This window comes from Schistocerca serialis, chromosome 2, assembly GCF_023864345.2.
Source record: "Schistocerca serialis cubense isolate TAMUIC-IGC-003099 chromosome 2, iqSchSeri2.2, whole genome shotgun sequence".
Lineage (NCBI taxonomy): Eukaryota > Metazoa > Arthropoda > Insecta > Orthoptera > Acrididae > Schistocerca > Schistocerca serialis.
In genome coordinates this window covers 1,122,347,851-1,122,362,254 of record NC_064639.1, presented here as the reverse complement: position 1 = coordinate 1,122,362,254, position 14,404 = coordinate 1,122,347,851, and the positions used below count along the sequence as shown (strand labels likewise).

At 48.9% G+C, this 14,404-nt stretch overlaps 11 non-coding genes across 11 annotated transcripts; 1 reads left to right on the top strand and 10 right to left on the bottom strand.

Moving 5' to 3' along the window:
• Window positions 1-194: 194 nt before the first annotated feature.
• On the top strand, window positions 195-266 carry Trnap-agg (transfer RNA proline (anticodon AGG)). Its single transcript has one exon. It is a non-coding gene; the product is annotated as a tRNA-Pro (tRNA).
• A 194-nt stretch (window positions 267-460) lies between these two features.
• Window positions 461-533, bottom strand: Trnav-aac (transfer RNA valine (anticodon AAC)). Its single transcript has one exon. It is a non-coding gene; the product is annotated as a tRNA-Val (tRNA).
• Window positions 534-691: 158 nt separating this feature from the next.
• Window positions 692-764, bottom strand: Trnav-cac (transfer RNA valine (anticodon CAC)). The gene has a single exon. It is a non-coding gene; the product is annotated as a tRNA-Val (tRNA).
• Window positions 765-3,832: 3,068 nt separating this feature from the next.
• Trnav-gac (transfer RNA valine (anticodon GAC)) lies at window positions 3,833-3,905 on the bottom strand. The gene has a single exon. It is a non-coding gene; the product is annotated as a tRNA-Val (tRNA).
• Window positions 3,906-4,062: 157 nt separating this feature from the next.
• On the bottom strand, window positions 4,063-4,135 carry Trnav-cac (transfer RNA valine (anticodon CAC)). The gene has a single exon. It is a non-coding gene; the product is annotated as a tRNA-Val (tRNA).
• A 3,066-nt stretch (window positions 4,136-7,201) lies between these two features.
• Window positions 7,202-7,274, bottom strand: Trnav-gac (transfer RNA valine (anticodon GAC)). Its single transcript has one exon. It is a non-coding gene; the product is annotated as a tRNA-Val (tRNA).
• Window positions 7,275-7,431: 157 nt separating this feature from the next.
• On the bottom strand, window positions 7,432-7,504 carry Trnav-cac (transfer RNA valine (anticodon CAC)). Its single transcript has one exon. It is a non-coding gene; the product is annotated as a tRNA-Val (tRNA).
• Window positions 7,505-10,571: 3,067 nt separating this feature from the next.
• On the bottom strand, window positions 10,572-10,644 carry Trnav-gac (transfer RNA valine (anticodon GAC)). The gene has a single exon. It is a non-coding gene; the product is annotated as a tRNA-Val (tRNA).
• Window positions 10,645-10,801: 157 nt separating this feature from the next.
• On the bottom strand, window positions 10,802-10,874 carry Trnav-cac (transfer RNA valine (anticodon CAC)). Its single transcript has one exon. It is a non-coding gene; the product is annotated as a tRNA-Val (tRNA).
• Window positions 10,875-13,948: 3,074 nt separating this feature from the next.
• Window positions 13,949-14,021, bottom strand: Trnav-gac (transfer RNA valine (anticodon GAC)). Its single transcript has one exon. It is a non-coding gene; the product is annotated as a tRNA-Val (tRNA).
• Window positions 14,022-14,178: 157 nt separating this feature from the next.
• On the bottom strand, window positions 14,179-14,251 carry Trnav-cac (transfer RNA valine (anticodon CAC)). The gene has a single exon. It is a non-coding gene; the product is annotated as a tRNA-Val (tRNA).
• Between the last annotated feature and the right edge of the window lie 153 nt (window positions 14,252-14,404).

Here is a 14,404-nt window from a genome sequence, read left to right as displayed (position 1 = left end):
AGCAAAAGCAATCACTTTCTCAGCAGCAGGCATTGCGAGCCCAGCGGCAGCTCTACATGAAGGTACCAATAGCCCAGGAAGGCCGCCGACCGCGGGAATTCGCGTCGCCGCCATCCCGCCAGCGTACACGAGACATCCAGGGCACCCTAGACGACATCGAGGGACTGGAATAATTGGCATTCGCCCTGTCACAGGGCTCGTTGGTCTAGGGGTATGATTCCTGCTTAGGGTGCAGGAGGTCCCGGGTTCAAATCCCGGGCGAGCCCTAGCGTTTTGTGCACACTGATCGCACGTCAGTGGCTGAGTCAGCGCAAAAAGCTCGCCGTCAATATCAAATGAATTTCTTATTCGATGTGAGCAATTGACACTGGGGTCCGACGCGTGAAGGCGATTACGAGGGTTTCGGGTACAGATGGTAGCAGATGCATGTTAGTACGTCTTGCTTAAAGTGATGAAAAAGTGTTTCCGCCCGGGATCGAACCGGGGACCTTCTGCGTGTTAGGCACACGTGATTACCGCTACACCACGGAAACTGCTTGTGTGCATCTTACTTCACAGACAACTTGTAGTGATGTTGCCATCGTAACTAAAAAATTCAATAAATGTGGTACTTGCAAAACGAAGGGACATGCAGCAGACCCACACACGACGTGGCTCATTGGAGGACAATACGACATAGGCAGGAAAATACTGTTCCCGACCGGGATCGAACCGGGGACCTTCTGCGTGTGAAGCAGACGTGATAACCGCTACACTACGGAAACGACGGACACGAGGAGTCCATCCTTGTTCACTCGAACTTGCCTCAGACTTTCTCTCGTCCGCGAATGCACACACGACAGTTCTTTTGTCAGCCTGGAACCCATCACAGCCGAGGGCTCAAGAAGTCTTCGGGGTGCTCGAGAGGGTGTCTGCCGTAGCACCCCTAACGAGATAGCGGCGTTTCGCGCAGTCGTTATTGCAAGTCATATCAGCAAAAGCAATCACTTTCTCAGCAGCAGGCAGTGCGAGCCCAGCGGCAGCTCTACATGAAGGTACCAATAGCCCAGGAAGGCCGCCGACCGCAGGAATTCGCGCCGCCCCCATCCCGCCAGCGTACACGAGACTTCCAGGGCACCCTGGACGACATCGAGGGACTGGAATAATTGGCATTCGCCGTGTCACAGGGCTCGTTGGTCTAGGGGTACGGAAGATGTCTTTGGGGATCTAACTGCGACGATCGCGCCTGACGCGAACGGCGAATTTCTCCGGGAGTTCCAGGTAGATGAGATTTTCGATTTTATTGCTCGCTCTCCGTCCAGTAAATCGCCGGGTCCAGACGGCCTGCCTAAAGAATTTTATCTCCGTTTTTGGCCTCTTTTGGGTGGCATTTTTACGCAGATTTTAAATGAGATTTTCAGGGGGATGGATGTGCCTGCCGATTTTAAAGTAGGGAAAATTGTTTTAATTCCGAAGTCTTCTGGTCGTTTATCTGCTGCCAATCTTCGTCCGCTCACATTGCTGAATTTTGACTACAAGACAGCTGCTAGAGCGCTCAATAGCCGGTTGTCCTCTCTGCTTCGGGGTGTGATTGGTGCACATCAATGTTGTTTTCATGATAGATCTATTCTGACACCAGTAGCCGAATATCGGGATGTTGTCTCGGTTGCGGCGGTTACAAACGTACATTGTGCCTTTGCCTTCCTTGATTTTCATAAGGCTTTTGATCACGTCAGTCATGTGTTTTTAGATCGTGTTTTAGGTACAATAGGTTTTAACGCTTCATCACGTGGTGTTCTTGGCAATTTGTATAGGGGAATAACAGCTCGGGTGTCAGTCAATGGGCAGCTGACGCCGCCCATTGCTATCCGCCGCGGAGTGCCTCAGGGTAGTCCGCTCTCTATGTCTTTATTCGTATTGTCCCTGGAACCGCTGCTTCGGACTATTGCTCTCAAGCTTCAGGGTATGTCCCTCTCTGGTGGGAAGCTCTCGGTTAAGGCATATGCGGATGATGTCGTTGTTCTCCTCCGTCAACGTGATGATATCCCGTTGTTGAAAGGGGCAGTTGATGCATACTGTCGTGTCTCTGGAGCGCGTCTCAATCAGGGTAAATGTAAGTTCCTTGATATTCGAAGTTTTCGCGATGCTGACGTCCCTTGGGCCACTGTTGTCGATCGCCATACGTCCTTGGGGATTATCATTGATCGGTGTCCTCTAAAAATGGCGGCTCTCAATTGGAAATCGGTCACCGAGAAGATACAGGGGGCTCTGATGGTCCATGAGCAGCGCTCTGCTACCATTTTGCAAAAAGTCAGAATTTTAGACACCTACGTTCTATGTAAAGCTTATTATGTTGCTCAGCTGTTCCCACTTCCCATGATGGTGGCGAAAAGGTTGCGCCAATTGTCTAGCAGGTTTATATGGAAGGGCCATCTATTCAAGTTACGTTACGAGGTAATGACGAAACCGCGTCTCTCCGGAGGCTTGGGCCTCTCTGACATTACTCGCAAGGCGTCTGCTTTGTACGTCCGCCGAACGACTCTAATTGTTACGCAAGAAGTGACTTCAATTACATCCAGGCTTTTTACTGTTGTGCGTCCGGCGAGCCTTGCTCCACCTGTCGATGTCGGACGCCTAAATTTTAAGTTGAAACACATTCGGGAATTTTACATTGCGGTGAGTTACCTCGGTGACGTCTTCTTGCGGCGACCGGTGCCAACGACCAAGGGCTTGATTGCCCGCTGGGAGGGGCTGGCCGGTCCCAATCCAATAGAACTGGCGTCTCCACCTGTGTCCTGGAGGAAAGTCTGGAAGAATGTTAGTCTGCCGATCCACTCTATGGCCGTGGCGTCCACGTGGTATAGGGTAATAAATAATTTGGTTCCCACCAATGTACGACTGCACCGTATTGGTCTTTCTGACACGGACACCTGTACTCGGTGCGGTCTCGTGGATACCCTTGAACATCGATTCACCTGCTGTGGGCACCTTGCTAATTGGCGTTGGCTCAGGAAACAACTTGCTTTTGTCACTAGGTCTGCTGAAGCCGCTTATACTATTGACATCATCGTCCGGCCCGATTCTTCCTTTTTTCCGCGAACGAAGCTCCATACCGTCATGTGGTTGATTGGCCATTTCGTACATTTTGTCAACGGTTGTCATGAAGAGGATGGACACCTAGCGTTTCGGCAGTACATGCTTACTGCTTACTGGCAGCGCTTGCGATTGCCAGGCCTCCGAGATGATTTTGCCAATATGCTTAGCCTGACATTTGAAAGAGAGGGTGTTGGCTAAGGTCACCTGTGTGAGCCATTTTCTTTTATACTGTTTCTGGATTTGCCGCCTTTATGTATGTTTCTTCTCTACACCAGGACTGAAGTTTTTCGTGTTTTAATCTTTATTTCAGTAAGCAGTCTACATTATATAGTCATGTTTCAGGATTTTAATTTCAGTAGTGTACTTCTTTTGAAGTGGCAGTGTTGTGGATGTTCCTTAATATTTTTTTCAATAGATATATTTGTTAGAGGAATAATAATTACACATTCATTTTCTCATAATGTGCTGAGACTGAATTGCAGGCATTTAAAAAAAAAAAAAAAAAGGGGTATGATTCCTGCTTAGGGTGCAGGAGGTCCCGGGTTCAAATCCCGGACGAGCCCTAGCGTTTTGTGCAAACTGATCGCACGTCAGTGGCTGAGTCAGCGCAAAAAGCTCGCCGTCAATATCAAATGAATTTCTTATTCGATGTGAGCAATTGACACTCGGGTCCGACGCGTGAAGGCGATTACGAAGGTTTCGGGTACAGATGGTAGCAGATGCATGTTAGTACGTCTTGCTTAAAGTGATGAAAAAGTGTTTCCGCCCGGGATCGAACCGGGGACCTTCTGCGTGTCAGGCAGACGTGATAACCGCTACACCACGGAAACTGCTTGTGTGCACCTTACTTCACAGACAACTTATAGTGATGTTGCCATCGTAACTAAAAAATTCAATAAATGTGGTACTTGCAAACGAAGGGACATGCAGCAGATCCACACACGACGTGGCTCATTGGAGGACAATACGACATAGGCAGGAAAATACTGTTCCCGCCCGGGATCGAACCGGGGACCTTCTGCGTGTGAAGCAGACGTGATAACCGCTACACTACGGAAACGACGGACATGAGGAGTCCATCCTTGTTCACTCGAACTTGCCTCAGACTTTCTCTCGTCCGCGAATGCACACACGACAGTTCTTTTGTCAGCCTGGAACCCATCACAGCCGAGGGCTCAAGAAGTCTTCGGGGTGCTCGAGAGGGTGTCTGCCGTAGCACCCCTAACGAGATAGCGGCGTTTCGCGCAGTCGTTATTGCAAGTCATATCAGCAAAAGCAATCACTTTCTCAGCAGCAGGCAGTGCGAGCCCAGCGGCAGCTCTACATGAAGGTACCAATAGCCCAGGAAGGCCGCCGACCGCAGGAATTCGCGCCGCCCCCATCCCGCCAGCGTACACGAGACTTCCAGGGCACCCTGGACGACATCGAGGGACTGGAATAATTGGCATTCGCCATGTCACAGGGCTCGTTGGTCTAGGGGTATGGAAGATGTCTTTGGGGATCTAACTGCGACGATCGCGCCTGACGCGAACGGCGAATTTCTCCGGGAGTTCCAGGTAGATGAGATTTTCGATTTTATTGCTCGCTCTCCGTCCAGTAAATCGCCGGGTCCAGACGGCCTGCCTAAAGAATTTTATCTCCGTTTTTGGCCTCTTTTGGGTGGCATTTTTACGCAGATTTTAAATGAGATTGTCAGGGGGATGGATGTGCCTGCCGATTTTAAAGTAGGGAAAATTGTTTTAATTCCGAAGTCTTCTGGTCGTTTATCTGCTGCCAATCTTCGTCCGCTCACATTGCTGAATTTTGACTACAAGACAGCTGCTAGAGCGCTCAATAGCCGGTTGTCCTCTCTGCTTCGGGGTGTGATTGGTGCACATCAATGTTGTTTTCATGATAGATCTATTCTGACACCAGTAGCCGAATATCGGGATGTTGTCTCGGTTGCGGCGGTTACAAACGTACATTGTGCCTTTGCCTTCCTTGATTTTCATAAGGCTTTTGATCACGTCAGTCATGTGTTTTTAGATCGTGTTTTAGGTACAATAGGTTTTAACGCTTCATCACGTGGTGTTCTTGGCAATTTGTATAGGGGAATAACAGCTCGGGTGTCAGTCAATGTGCAGCTGACGCCGCCCATTGCTATCCGCCGCGGAGTGCCTCAGGGTAGTCCGCTCTCTATGTCTTTATTCGTATTGTCCCTGGAACCGCTGCTTCGGACTATTGCTCTCAAGCTTCAGGGTATGTCCCTCTCTGGTGGGAAGCTCTCGGTTAAGGCATATGCGGATGATGTCGTTGTTCTCCTCCGTCAACGTGATGATATCCCGTTGTTGAAAGGGGCAGTTGATGCATACTGTCGTGTCTCTGGAGCGCGTCTCAATCAGGGTAAATGTAAGTTCCTTGATATTCGAAGATTTCGCGATGCTGACGTCCCTTGGGCCACTGTTGTCGATCGCCATACGTCCTTGGGGATTATCATTGATCGGTGTCCTCTAAAAATGGCGGCTCTCAATTGGAAATCGGTCACCGAGAAGATACAGGGGGCTCTGATGGTCCATGAGCAGCGCTCTGCTACCATTTTGCAAAAAGTCAGAATTTTAGACACCTACGTTCTATGTAAAGCTTATTATGTTGCTCAGCTGTTCCCACTTCCCATGATGGTGGCGAAAAGGTTGCGCCAATTGTCTAGCAGGTTTATATGGAAGGGCCATCTATTCAAGTTACGTTACGAGGTAATGACGAAACCGCGTCTCTCCGGAGGCTTGGGCCTCTCTGACATTACTCGCAAGGCGTCTGCTTTGTACGTCCGCCGAACGACTCTAATTGTTACGCAAGAAGTGACTTCAATTACATCCAGGCTTTTTACTGTTGTGCGTCCGGCGAGCCTTGCTCCACCTGTCGATGTCGGACGCCTAAATTTTAAGTTGAAACACATTCGGGAATTTTACATTGCGGTGAGTTACCTCGGTGACGTCTTCTTGCGGCGACCGGTGCCAACGACCAAGGGCTTGATTGCCCGCTGGGAGGGGCTGGCCGGTCCCAATCCAATAGAACTGGCGTCTCCACCTGTGTTCTGGAGGAACGTCTGGAAGAATGTTAGTCTGCCGATCCACTCTATGGCCGTGGCGTCCACGTGGTATAGGGTAATAAATAATTTGGTTCCCACCAATGTACGACTGCACCGTATTGGTCTTTCTGACACGGACACCTGTACTCGGTGCGGTCTCGTGGATACCCTTGAACATCGATTCACCTGCTGTGGGCACCTTGCTAATTGGCGTTGGCTCAGGAAACAACTTGCTTTTGTCACTAGGTCTGCTGAAGCCGCTTATACTATTGACATCATCGTCCGGCCCGATTCTTCCTTTTTTCCGCGAACGAAGCTCCATACCGTCATGTGGTTGATTGGCCATTTCGTACATTTTGTCAACGGTTGTCATGAAGAGGATGGACACCTAGCGTTTCGGCAGTACATGCTTACTGCTTACTGGCAGCGCTTGCGATTGCCAGGCCTCCGAGATGATTTTGCCAATATGCTTAGCCTGACATTTGAAAGAGAGGGTGTTGGCTAAGGTCACCTGTGTGAGCCATTTTCTTTTATACTGTTTCTGGATTTGCCGCCTTTATGTATGTTTCTTCTCTACACCAGGACTGAAGTTTTTCGTGTTTTAATCTTTATTTCAGTAAGCAGTCTACATTATATAGTCATGTTTAAGGATTTTAATTTCAGTAGTGTACTTCTTTTGAAGTGGCAGTGTTGTGGATGTTCCTTAATATTTTTTTCAATAGATATATTTGTTAGAGGAATAATAATTACGCATTCATTTTCTCATAATGTGCTGACACTGAATTGCAGGCATTTAAAAAAAAAAAAAAAGGGGTATGATTCCTGCTTAGGGTGCAGGAGGTCCCGGGTTCAAATCCCGGACGAGCCCTAGCATTTTGTGCAAACTGATCGCACGTCAGTGGCTGAGTCAGCGCAAAAAGCTCGCCGTCAATATCAAATGAATTTCTTATTCGATGTGAGCAATTGACACTCGGGTCCGACGCGTGAAGGCGATTACGAAGGTTTCGGGTACAGATGGTAGCAGATGCATGTTAGTACGTCTTGCTTAAAGTGATGAAAAAGTGTTTCCGCCCGGGATCGAACCGGGGACCTTCTGCGTGTCAGGCAGACGTGATAACCGCTACACCACGGAAACTGCTTGTGTGCACCTTACTTCACAGACAACTTATAGTGATGTTGCCATCGTAACTAAAAAATTCAATAAATGTGGTACTTGCAAACGAAGGGACATGCAGCAGATCCACACACGACGTGGCTCATTGGAGGACAATACGACATAGGCAGGAAAATACTGTTCCCGCCCGGGATCGAACCGGGGACCTTCTGCGTGTGAAGCAGACGTGATAACCGCTACACTACGGAAACGACGGACCTGAGGAGTCCATCCTTGTTCACTCGAACTTGCCTCAGACTTTCTCTCGTCCGCGAATGCACACACGACAGTTCTTTTGTCAGCCTGGAACCCATCACAGCCGAGGGCTCAAGAAGTCTTCGGGGTGCTCGAGAGGGTGTCTGCCGTAGCACCCCTAACGAGATAGCGGCGTTTCGCGCAGTCGTTATTGCAAGTCATATCAGCAAAAGCAATCACTTTCTCAGCAGCAGGCAGTGCGAGCCCAGCGGCAGCTCTACATGAAGGTACCAATAGCCCAGGAAGGCCGCCGACCGCAGGAATTCGCGCCGCCCCCATCCCGCCAGCGTACACGAGACTTCCAGGGCACCCTGGACGACATCGAGGGACTGGAATAATTGGCATTCGCCATGTCACAGGGCTCGTTGGTCTAGGGGTATGGAAGATGTCTTTGGGGATCTAACTGCGACGATCGCGCCTGACGCGAACGGCGAATTTCTCCGGGAGTTCCAGGTAGATGAGATTTTCGATTTTATTGCTCGCTCTCCGTCCAGTAAATCGCCGGGTCCAGACGGCCTGCCTAAAGAATTTTATCTCCGTTTTTGGCCTCTTTTGGGTGGCATTTTTACGCAGATTTTAAATGAGATTGTCAGGGGGATGGATGTGCCTGCCGATTTTAAAGTAGGGAAAATTGTTTTAATTCCGAAGTCTTCTGGTCGTTTATCTGCTGCCAATCTTCGTCCGCTCACATTGCTGAATTTTGACTACAAGACAGCTGCTAGAGCGCTCAATAGCCGGTTGTCCTCTCTGCTTCGGGGTGTGATTGGTGCACATCAATGTTGTTTTCATGATAGATCTATTCTGACACCAGTAGCCGAATATCGGGATGTTGTCTCGGTTGCGGCGGTTACAAACGTACATTGTGCCTTTGCCTTCCTTGATTTTCATAAGGCTTTTGATCACGTCAGTCATGTGTTTTTAGATCGTGTTTTAGGTACAATAGGTTTTAACGCTTCATCACGTGGTGTTCTTGGCAATTTGTATAGGGGAATAACAGCTCGGGTGTCAGTCAATGTGCAGCTGACGCCGCCCATTGCTATCCGCCGCGGAGTGCCTCAGGGTAGTCCGCTCTCTATGTCTTTATTCGTATTGTCCCTGGAACCGCTGCTTCGGACTATTGCTCTCAAGCTTCAGGGTATGTCCCTCTCTGGTGGGAAGCTCTCGGTTAAGGCATATGCGGATGATGTCGTTGTTCTCCTCCGTCAACGTGATGATATCCCGTTGTTGAAAGGGGCAGTTGATGCATACTGTCGTGTCTCTGGAGCGCGTCTCAATCAGGGTAAATGTAAGTTCCTTGATATTCGAAGATTTCGCGATGCTGACGTCCCTTGGGCCACTGTTGTCGATCGCCATACGTCCTTGGGGATTATCATTGATCGGTGTCCTCTAAAAATGGCGGCTCTCAATTGGAAATCGGTCACCGAGAAGATACAGGGGGCTCTGATGGTCCATGAGCAGCGCTCTGCTACCATTTTGCAAAAAGTCAGAATTTTAGACACCTACGTTCTATGTAAAGCTTATTATGTTGCTCAGCTGTTCCCACTTCCCATGATGGTGGCGAAAAGGTTGCGCCAATTGTCTAGCAGGTTTATATGGAAGGGCCATCTATTCAAGTTACGTTACGAGGTAATGACGAAACCGCGTCTCTCCGGAGGCTTGGGCCTCTCTGACATTACTCGCAAGGCGTCTGCTTTGTACGTCCGCCGAACGTCTCTAATTGTTACGCAAGAAGTGACTTCAATTACATCCAGGCTTTTTACTGTTGTGCGTCCGGCGAGCCTTGCTCCACCTGTCGATGTCGGACGCCTAAATTTTAAGTTGAAACACATTCGGGAATTTTACATTGCGGTGAGTTACCTCGGTGACGTCTTCTTGCGGCGACCGGTGCCAACGACCAAGGGCTTGATTGCCCGCTGGGAGGGGCTGGCCGGTCCCAATCCAATAGAACTGGCGTCTCCACCTGTGTCCTGGAGGAAAGTCTGGAAGAATGTTAGTCTGCCGATCCACTCTATGGCCGTGGCGTCCACGTGGTATAGGGTAATAAATAATTTGGTTCCCACCAATGTACGACTGCACCGTATTGGTCTTTCTGACACGGACACCTGTACTCGGTGCGGTCTCGTGGATACCCTTGAACATCGATTCACCTGCTGTGGGCACCTTGCTAATTGGCGTTGGCTCAGGAAACAACTTGCTTTTGTCACTAGGTCTGCTGAAGCCGCTTATACTATTGACATCATCGTCTGGCCCGATTCTTCCTTTTTTCCGCGAACGAAGCTCCATACCGTCATGTGGTTGATTGGCCATTTCGTACATTTTGTCAACGGTTGTCATGAAGAGGATGGACACCTAGCGTTTCGGCAGTACATGCTTACTGCTTACTGGCAGCGCTTGCGATTGCCAGGCCTCCGAGATGATTTTGCCAATATGCTTAGCCTGACATTTGAAAGAGAGGGTGTTGGCTAAGGTCACCTGTGTGAGCCATTTTCTTTTATACTGTTTCTGGATTTGCCGCCTTTATGTATGTTTCTTCTCTACACCAGGACTGAAGTTTTTCGTGTTTTAATCTTTATTTCAGTAAGCAGTCTACATTATATAGTCATGTTTCAGGATTTTAATTTCAGTAGTGTACTTCTTTTGAAGTGGCAGTGTTGTGGATGTTCCTTAATATTTTTTTCAATAGATATATTTGTTAGAGGAATAATAATTACACATTCATTTTCTCATAATGTGCTGAGACTGAATTGCAGGCATTTAAAAAAAAAAAAAAAAGGGGTATGATTCCTGCTTAGGGTGCAGGAGGTCCCGGGTTCAAATCCCGGACGAGCCCTAGCGTTTTGTGCAAACTGATCGCACGTCAGTGGCTGAGTCAGCGCAAAAAGCTCGCCGTCAATATCAAATGAATTTCTTATTCGATGTGAGCAATTGACACTCGGGTCCGACGCGTGAAGGCGATTACGAAGGTTTCGGGTACAGATGGTAGCAGATGCATGTTAGTACGTCTTGCTTAAAGTGATGAAAAAGTGTTTCCGCCCGGGATCGAACCGGGGACCTTCTGCGTGTCAGGCAGACGTGATAACCGCTACACCACGGAAACTGCTTGTGTGCACCTTACTTCACAGACAACTTATAGTGATGTTGCCATCGTAACTAAAAAATTCAATAAATGTGGTACTTGCAAACGAAGGGACATGCAGCAGATCCACACACGACGTGGCTCATTGGAGGACAATACGACATAGGCAGGAAAATACTGTTCCCGCCCGGGATCGAACCGGGGACCTTCTGCGTGTGAAGCAGACGTGATAACCGCTACACTACGGAAACGACGGACATGAGGAGTCCATCCTTGTTCACTCGAACTTGCCTCAGACTTTCTCTCGTCCGCGAATGCACACACGACAGTTCTTTTGTCAGCCTGGAACCCATCACAGCCGAGGGCTCAAGAAGTCTTCGGGGTGCTCGAGAGGGTGTCTGCCGTAGCACCCCTAACGAGATAGCGGCGTTTCGCGCAGTCGTTATTGCAAGTCATATCAGCAAAAGCAATCACTTTCTCAGCAGCAGGCAGTGCGAGCCCAGCGGCAGCTCTACATGAAGGTACCAATAGCCCAGGAAGGCCGCCGACCGCAGGAATTCGCGCCGCCCCCATCCCGCCAGCGTACACGAGACTTCCAGGGCACCCTGGACGACATCGAGGGACTGGAATAATTGGCATTCGCCATGTCACAGGGCTCGTTGGTCTAGGGGTATGGAAGATGTCTTTGGGGATCTAACTGCGACGATCGCGCCTGACGCGAACGGCGAATTTCTCCGGGAGTTCCAGGTAGATGAGATTTTCGATTTTATTGCTCGCTCTCCGTCCAGTAAATCGCCGGGTCCAGACGGCCTGCCTAAAGAATTTTATCTCCGTTTTTGGCCTCTTTTGGGTGGCATTTTTACGCAGATTTTAAATGAGATTGTCAGGGGGATGGATGTGCCTGCCGATTTTAAAGTAGGGAAAATTGTTTTAATTCCGAAGTCTTCTGGTCGTTTATCTGCTGCCAATCTTCGTCCGCTCACATTGCTGAATTTTGACTACAAGACAGCTGCTAGAGCGCTCAATAGCCGGTTGTCCTCTCTGCTTCGGGGTGTGATTGGTGCACATCAATGTTGTTTTCATGATAGATCTATTCTGACACCAGTAGCCGAATATCGGGATGTTGTCTCGGTTGCGGCGGTTACAAACGTACATTGTGCCTTTGCCTTCCTTGATTTTCATAAGGCTTTTGATCACGTCAGTCATGTGTTTTTAGATCGTGTTTTAGGTACAATAGGTTTTAACGCTTCATCACGTGGTGTTCTTGGCAATTTGTATAGGGGAATAACAGCTCGGGTGTCAGTCAATGGGCAGCTGACGCCGCCCATTGCTATCCGCCGCGGAGTGCCTCAGGGTAGTCCGCTCTCTATGTCTTTATTCGTATTGTCCCTGGAACCGCTGCTTCGGACTATTGCTCTCAAGCTTCAGGGTATGTCCCTCTCTGGTGGGAAGCTCTCGGTTAAGGCATATGCGGATGATGTCGTTGTTCTCCTCCGTCAACGTGATGATATCCCGTTGTTGAAAGGGGCAGTTGATGCATACTGTCGTGTCTCTGGAGCGCGTCTCAATCAGGGTAAATGTAAGTTCCTTGATATTCGAAGATTTCGCGATGCTGACGTCCCTTGGGCCACTGTTGTCGATCGCCATACGTCCTTGGGGATTATCATTGATCGGTGTCCTCTAAAAATGGCGGCTCTCAATTGGAAATCGGTCACCGAGAAGATACAGGGGGCTCTGATGGTCCATGAGCAGCGCTCTGCTACCATTTTGCAAAAAGTCAGAATTTTAGACACCTACGTTCTATGTAAAGCTTATTATGTTGCTCAGCTGTTCCCACTTCCCATGATGGTGGCGAAAAGGTTGCGCCAATTGTCTAGCAGGTTTATATGGAAGGGCCATCTATTCAAGTTACGTTACGAGGTAATGACGAAACCGCGTCTCTCCGGAGGCTTGGGCCTCTCTGACATTACTCGCAAGGCGTCTGCTTTGTACGTCCGCCGAACGACTCTAATTGTTACGCAAGAAGTGACTTCAATTACATCCAGGCTTTTTACTGTTGTGCGTCCGGCGAGCCTTGCTCCACCTGTCGATGTCGGACGCCTAAATTTTAAGTTGAAACACATTCGGGAATTTTACATTGCGGTGAGTTACCTCGGTGACGTCTTCTTGCGGCGACCGGTGCCAACGACCAAGGGCTTGATTGCCCGCTGGGAGGGGCTGGCCGGTCCCAATCCAATAGAACTGGCGTCTCCACCTGTGTTCTGGAGGAACGTCTGGAAGAATGTTAGTCTGCCGATCCACTCTATGGCCGTGGCGTCCACGTGGTATAGGGTAATAAATAATTTGGTTCCCACCAATGTACGACTGCACCGTATTGGTCTTTCTGACACGGACACCTGTACTCGGTGCGGTCTCGTGGATACCCTTGAACATCGATTCACCTGCTGTGGGCACCTTGCTAATTGGCGTTGGCTCAGGAAACAACTTGCTTTTGTCACTAGGTCTGCTGAAGCCGCTTATACTATTGACATCATCGTCCGGCCCGATTCTTCCTTTTTTCCGCGAACGAAGCTCCATACCGTCATGTGGTTGATTGGCCATTTCGTACATTTTGTCAACGGTTGTCATGAAGAGGATGGACACCTAGCGTTTCGGCAGTACATGCTTACTGCTTACTGGCAGCGCTTGCGATTGCCAGGCCTCCGAGATGATTTTGCCAATATGCTTAGCCTGACATTTGAAAGAGAGGGTGTTGGCTAAGGTCACCTGTGTGAGCCATTTTCTTTTATACTGTTTCTGGATTTGCCGCCTTTATGTATGTTTCTTCTCTACACCAGGACTGAAGTTTTTCGTGTTTTAATCTTTATTTCAGTAAGCAGTCTACATTATATAGTCATGTTTCAGGATTTTAATTTCAGTAGTGTACTTCTTTTGAAGTGGCAGTGTTGTGGATGTTCCTTAATATTTTTTTCAATAGATATATTTGTTAGAGGAATAATAATTACGCATTCATTTTCTCATAATGTGCTGACACTGAATTGCAGGCATTTAAAAAAAAAAAAAAAAAAAAAAAGGGGTATGATTCCTGCTTAGGGTGCAGGAGGTCCCGGGTTCAAATCCCGGACGAGCCCTAGCATTTTGTGCAAACTGATCGCACGTCAGTGGCTGAGTCAGCGCAAAAAGCTCGCCGTCAATATCAAATGAATTTCTTATTCGATGTGAGCAATTGACACTCGGGTCCGACGCGTGAAGGCGATTACGAAGGTTTCGGGTACAGATGGTAGCAGATGCATGTTAGTACGTCTTGCTTAAAGTGATGAAAAAGTGTTTCCGCCCGGGATCGAACCGGGGACCTTCTGCGTGTCAGGCAGACGTGATAACCGCTACACCACGGAAACTGCTTGTGTGCACCTTACTTCACAGACAACTTATAGTGATGTTGCCATCGTAACTAAAAAATTCAATAAATGTGGTACTTGCAAACGAAGGGACATGCAGCAGATCCACACACGACGTGGCTCATTGGAGGACAATACGACATAGGCAGGAAAATACTGTTCCCGCCCGGGATCGAACCGGGGACCTTCTGCGTGTGAAGCAGACGTGATAACCGCTACACTACGGAAACGACGGACCTGAGGAGTCCATCCTTGTTCACTCGAACTTGCCTCAGACTTTCTCTCGTCCGCGAATGCACACACGACAGTTCTTTTGTCAGTCTGGAACCCATCACAGCCGAGGGCTCAAGAAGTCTTCGGGGTGCTCGAGAGGGTGTCTGCCG